Below are 6,623 nucleotides of genomic sequence, written 5' to 3'. Positions count from 1 at the left end.
TACGAGGAGCGGCGAGGAAATAGAAGAGCTGTTGAAAAATTGGAAAGATTGCCCACTGCCGGGAAAGAAGCAAAAGGCGCAAGAGCCGGGAAAGAAGCGAAAGGCGCAAGAGCCGCTGCTGAAGGTATGGAAAACGAGGTTTGTTTTCTGGGACTTGCCGTGCTGGAAGATCCACTGTGTGCCTCACAGCCTTGATGTCATGCATATCACGAAGAACGTGTGCGAGAGTCTGCTTGGTACCCTGCTCAACATGCTAGAGAGGACCAAAGATGGGCCGAAAGCAAGAGCAGACTTGAAATCAATGGGCATCAGGGAGGAGCTTCACGCTAATGATGATGATGATGAGGCGAAGCAGGACACGGAAAGTCGTCGCAAAGGCAAAAAGGCCAAGAAGACCGGAAATGACTTCCCTCCCGCGTGCTTCAATCTAAGTCAGGAGGAGATCGATCAGTTTTTCACCTGCCTCGTAGGAGTAAAACTTCCTTACGGTTACACAGGGAAGATAAGCAGATACCTAGACTCAGCAAAGCAGAAGTTCAGCGGGATGAAATCTCACGACTGTCACGTGCTGATGACGCAGATACTTCCAGTTGCAATCCGTGGGATCATGGACGCGCACGTCCGTGAAACGCTATTTGGCCTATGCAACTTTTTCGACGTCATCTCTCGGAAGTCGGTTGGCGTGAGGCAACTCAGAAGGCTACAGGAAGAGATCGTGGTGATACTATGCGAGCTTGATATGTACTTCCCGCCCGCATTCTTCGACGTTATGGTGCATCTGCTGGTCCATATCATGGAGGATATCATCCAACTCGGGCCGACGTTCCTGCACAGCATGATGCCGTTCGAAAGGATGAATGGTGTCATCAAAGGATACGTTCGCAACATGTCACGTCCAGAGGGAAGCATAGCCAGGGGCTTTCTGACCGAAGAGTGCATCTCCTACTTTACAAATTATCTAGGCATCGAGAACCCCGTTGGTCTGCCCGTCAACAGACACCTCGACAGGCTCGCTGGATGGGGTCACCGTGAGGGTCGCCGCGAAATGCATGTCGACTTCGAGGGTCGACTCGCCGACTTTGAAAGAGCAAACCTAGTCGCGCTACAACACATAGACGTGGTCGATCCTTGGGTGGTAGAGCACAAAACCTTTATTGAGAAGACGTACAATGACCGAGGCCAACAGAGGACGGACGGAGATATAATCAAAGAGCACAACTCATGTTTCACGCGTTGGTTCAAGCAGAAGCTTTTGTCGTACCCTTTACATGAGGATTCTTCCGCGGAAGAACAACTCATATTCGCCTTGTCACAGGGTGCCGAGCACAACCTGATGACGTATGAGGCGTACGATATCAACGGCTACACATTCTACACCGAGGAAAAGGACATGAAGAGCGATGGTTATCAGAACTCCGGGGTAATGATGGAATCCTACACCGGTAACGACATGGACAGATACTACGGAAGGATCGAGGAGATCTGGCAGCTGAGCTACGCTGGAGAGAAGGTCCCGATGTTCCGTGTCAGATGGGCCAAGAGCGTCCTAAAAGAAGACCGGTATTTCATCACCATGGTTATATCCGAAGCCAAATCCAAGACCGCGGGCGCAAACGTCACCGCGAAAAATGAGCCATGGGTACTGCCTTCCCAAGTGGACCAATGCTTCTTCATTACTGACCTGTCAAAGCCCAGTCGTGTTGTCGTGAGGAGAGGCAAAAGGAAGATAATCGGAGTGGATGGAGTCGCCAATGAGCAAGACTTCGACAAGTACGGCGACCCGAAGATGGAACATGACGACGACGATGAAGTACCAGCATACACCACAAGAAGAAGCAGGACAACCCTACCTAAAGGACGTCTGTTCAAGATAAGAACTCCATTTACGAAAAATTAGGGCAAGAAGATTGTGAACAGATAGCTAGCTAAGATCGATTGTATTCAAATTGTAGCCTTCATTTCTCGATTGTATTTCGACATATTGAAATGATATTTCTTCTGTTCTAGTGTCCTCATGAATATTTATTTATGTTTATTATGGTATTGAATTTCTAACTCACAAAAAGTATTGAATTTGTTAATATTTTTTGAAGTCATGAATATTTTTAAATTTCATGGGCACTTTTTGAATTCATGAATATTTTTCAAATTTGATGATATTTTTCATATTCAATATGAAAAAATATTGAATATTCATGAGGACACTCGATCTCGATCCCCCTCCATCTCGATCGCTATCCCCCCTCGCCAGATCCCCCTCGCCGCCGAGCACCCCCCCCCCACCCTCCCCCGCTCCACCGCCGCCGCCGACCCCCCGCACCCTTCCCCGCTCCACCGCCGCCGAGCACCCACCGCACCCTCCCCCGCTCCACCGCCGCCGCCGACCGCCCGCACCCTTCCCCGCTCCACCGCCTCCGAGCACCCACCGCACCCTCCCCCGCTCCACCACCGCCGCCGACCCCCCGCACCCTTCCCCGCTCCACCGCCACCGAGCACCCACCGCACTCTCCCCCGCTCCACCGCCGCCGCCGACCCCCAGCACCCTCCTCGCTCCACCGCCGCCGCCGACCCCCCGCACCCTCCCCTCTCCACCGCCGCCGCCGACCCCCCGCACCCTTCCCTGTCTCCTCGCTCGGTTCCCCCTCCCTCCCCCCTCCCCCCCCCCGAGCGCCATTGCTATACAAAAAAAGATTACTAATGGCGCACCTCTCTGGGGTGCGCCATTGCTATTCAAAAAAAAGATTACTAATGGCGCACCTCTCTGGGATGCGCCATTGTTATACAAAAAAAGATTTCTAATGGCGCACCGCGTGTGGATGCGCCATTGCTATCAAAAAAAATTCTAATGGCGCACCGCTCGGGGGTGCATCATAGCTAACCCTTCCCCCCATTAAAATCCCCAGTCCCCTTTCTATCTCTCACCCGCCCGCTGCCCCGCCCCGACCCGACCCGACCCGTACTGCACCGCCGCCGCCCCCGCGCCCTATGCAAACCGCTGCCGCCGCCGCCCCCGCACCTTCCCACTTCCCCTCCCCTCGCGCTGCTTCACCCGACTAGGTCGTCGCCGTCACCGCATCGTCCCCGCGACCACCGTCGTTCCCGCACCCCACCAAGGAGTCTAGGAGCTCACCGCGGATCGAGGTCTTCTTCCACCTCCGGCCACCGCGGCCTCACCGTCGATCCGCGTTACCTCGTCAACCCCGGCCCCGCACGAGCTCGCCATCGTCTTCCTCTCAGTGAGCTGCACCGGTTCCCCTTTTCCCCCCCTTTGATTTCGTCGCCGTAGACTGTCGCACCACCGCGCCCCAGCTCCTGGTTGCCGCCCCCCGTGGCCGTGCTCCCCTTGGCCCCTGGCCGCGCCCTGGCCCCGCCCAGGCGCGCTCACCGCACCACGACCGCGCCTCCACTATGCTCGGGCCGCGCCCAGCCGTATCGCCCAATTTGGATTACGGCCGAAGATGGTTGTGAGCATAACAGCATGAACAATAGGGCTTCTTTGCTTGTGTGTTCCTGCTGCTTAACTAATTGAACATCTGCTGTTGCTACTGTGGGACAATGTTCCTTCTTTTCTTCCTGATGCTGTTATTTCCATTGAAGTACTCACATGTGTTCTAGATGAGCTGCTGCTAGTTAGTTCCCCTTGGACTACATTCTAAATTGCATAGCATAACTCCAGAATTTTGTCATTGCACACCTGCGCATATATTTCTGTTGTGAGCATAACTCCAGAATTTATTTATCTGTGATTCGTATTGGGTTAATAATCTGCAGCTAGTTGTATTTTTAATTCACTAGCCTTTTACTTATACATGAGAGAAGTGGGAAGCTAAAATCAACCCTTGGCTTGTTACGTGAGCTCAAACTAGTACCTAGTGAGTGTTTCATGTACTGAACTTGGATTTCCGGTGTTTTTGTAACATCCATGTAAGGTGCATAGCAGCCCTATTTTATGCTAGATCCTTTGTTTAACCAAATTAGTTAGGGATGATAACCCATTCATGAGCAATAGTGCGAGATGTTGGTTGCCTTTTAGAGAAAATCTGGATCGTGGGGTGACTCTGGCTGTAAACTGAACTTGGTTCGGTTAAAAACTGCACTGTCAAATCTGGACAGCAAGCTTATATCTGAAAAATGAGTTAGCTAGGCTCAGAATTTTGAGTTGGCCCCTTTACATAAGTTTTAGATAAAGTTTCAAGGTTTCTTTAGAGTATTTATTTGTGTCGTTTGGATGTAAGGTTTGAGAGCAGCTACCAGTTTAGTTTGCTGTCCCGAAATATATGTTCCTGGGTACAGTATATTGATATGGGAGATTAGGCCCTGTTAGAGGTGGTATTAAAATAAAGTTGCAACATGAAAATTTTAGAGGCTGTTCTGTAGATACTTAAAACACATATCACTTGTCAGGTTTCGTTCGGTATATTAAATCCAATGAAATTATCAAAGTGGGCTGTACTATGTTGGACAGAATTTTATGTTTGGACTTGGGTGAATGTAACCAGACTTATACTCTCAGATTTTGTCATAGTTGATGGTGTGAGGACTTATAATGTGATAAAGTATATACGTTGTTGCAACACCTATATAATGTGATAAAGTATATACATTGTCATCTAAGTTGAGCTGATTTTGATTTCCGTATGTTATGGGGGGACAACAGATATTGCTATATGTTCATTCTTGAGGGTACAGACTTGCTAAACTATTGATGATTTTTTGTTGGGTGACCTATTAGATCTGGAATGGAAGCTCACATAAGTTGAGCTGATTTTTGTCCATATGAAAGCAGAGGACCATATGGTCTGTGGCCTTTTCATCCATATGAAAGTAGAGGCACATTGTGGTGCTAGTTTGCTGGGTTTTGTCTCCGACCATCGTGTCGTGATGATTTTGCAGGTACCCCGAGAGGCCCTTGAGTTTGCCGGAATGTCGATTAACTTCCGTTCCGGCAAATTCGGGTACTCCATATGTCCTATTTTCAACAAAGGTCATGCTGAAATTTTCCGTGAATTTTAGCATGACTTTGCTAAAAATAGGACATATGGGGTACTTGCGACTAATGCATGGGCCGGGGTATCTTAGTACTTAGTTAAGTAGGATCAACTGCCCATTTATTCTTGCTGCATTAAACACTAGGTGGCAATAGAGCCAAGTGATTAGGCCCAACTTAGAATTCTCCTTCCCTTTTCTTGATAGAGTATATTATCAGAAGATACCCATATATATCAGTCAACCTAGGGTGCCTCGGCATCAATAAACCCTAAATGATGAAAACTTAACTTAGCATTTAGGGTGCCTCAGCATCGACGAACCCTAAATTATAAAACCTTGGCTTTTAGGGTGCCTCGGTGTCGATAAAAACCTAAATGATGAAAGCTTAGGCTTTTAGGGTGCATCGGCGTCGACAAACCCTAAATGATAAAACCTTAGCTTTTAGGATGCCTCGGTGTCGACAAACCCTAAATGATGAGACCATGATCTTGTTCCTTGACAATAACCAACTTTTGGACCAAACTTTTTTCCTATTTAGAGCGAAACATGGCCCACAACGATGAGACCGGCGGTTCGGGCGGCAAGGCATTCTGGGAGCTGTCCCAGGAGATGGAGGAAGAACCTCACCTCTATGAGGACGCCGTGGAAGACACCGATCCTGACTACACAACCCCTAGTGGCGTCAGGGATTACACCACTGATGGTGCCACCGAGGATGCCTCCACTGATGATGGCAGCGCACGCACAGATGGCAGCCAACCGAAGAGGCAACGGAAGGACCGGCGCCCGAACGTGCTCGGCACCGTCAAGGAGGAATTTACTAAAGTGAACTGCGACGGGGATCCAACGGCGCCCAAAGAATTAGTCAAGGGGTACTCGGTTCAGCTCGGGTGCATTCTCCGGAGCACCGTCTCGATCAACACCGAGAACCTAAGGCATAAGGACCGAGGGAATTTGCGCAACCTCCTCTTCACGAAGTTGCACGAATGATACAAGTTCCCCGCTGAGTTTGCAAACACACGCCTCTCAGGGAATAAAGTGAATAGTGCCGCCCTCACGAAGATGAGCATGGCCCTGTCTACTTGGAGAAGCGCGGTGAAGAGAATGATTAACAAAGGTGAAAGTTATGAGAAGATCAAGGCGAAAAATCCTTCGATCAGCGAAGATGACTACAAGGAGTTCAAGATCAAGTGCGAGAGCAGCGCATCCGAGGAATCAAGTCAGTGGGGGAAAGAGATGCGGGACTTGAACTTAGGGGTCCACAAACTCGGTCCCGGCGGTTACAGAGTGGCGGAACCTATATGGGACAAGGAGGACGCGGAGCGTGCCGAGCAAGGCCTACCGCCCCGCTTCGAGAAATACCGTGAGAAGCAGACCAGGAACTATGTCAGGGCCGGTACAAGGAGGACCCGGTAACAAAGGAGCTTACCACGGATCCGAAGACCAAGGCCCTTGAGCGTGTTCTGGTAAGGAATACACCCCCGCGTAATTAGCTCCATATGGTTGCATCCTAATTAATGAAGCCAAATTTCTAAATGGTTCACATTCCTTCCGCAGGAGACTGAAAGCAGTAGCGCGGGGTCGTCTCAGAGCTCCCCAGCTTGGGACAGCACTCTAAATAGGGCGTTGAACAT

The sequence above is a fragment of the Aegilops tauschii genome, chromosome 7 (genome assembly GCF_002575655.3).
Source record: "Aegilops tauschii subsp. strangulata cultivar AL8/78 chromosome 7, Aet v6.0, whole genome shotgun sequence".
NCBI lineage: Eukaryota > Viridiplantae > Streptophyta > Magnoliopsida > Poales > Poaceae > Aegilops > Aegilops tauschii.
This window is presented reverse-complemented; position numbering follows the sequence as displayed.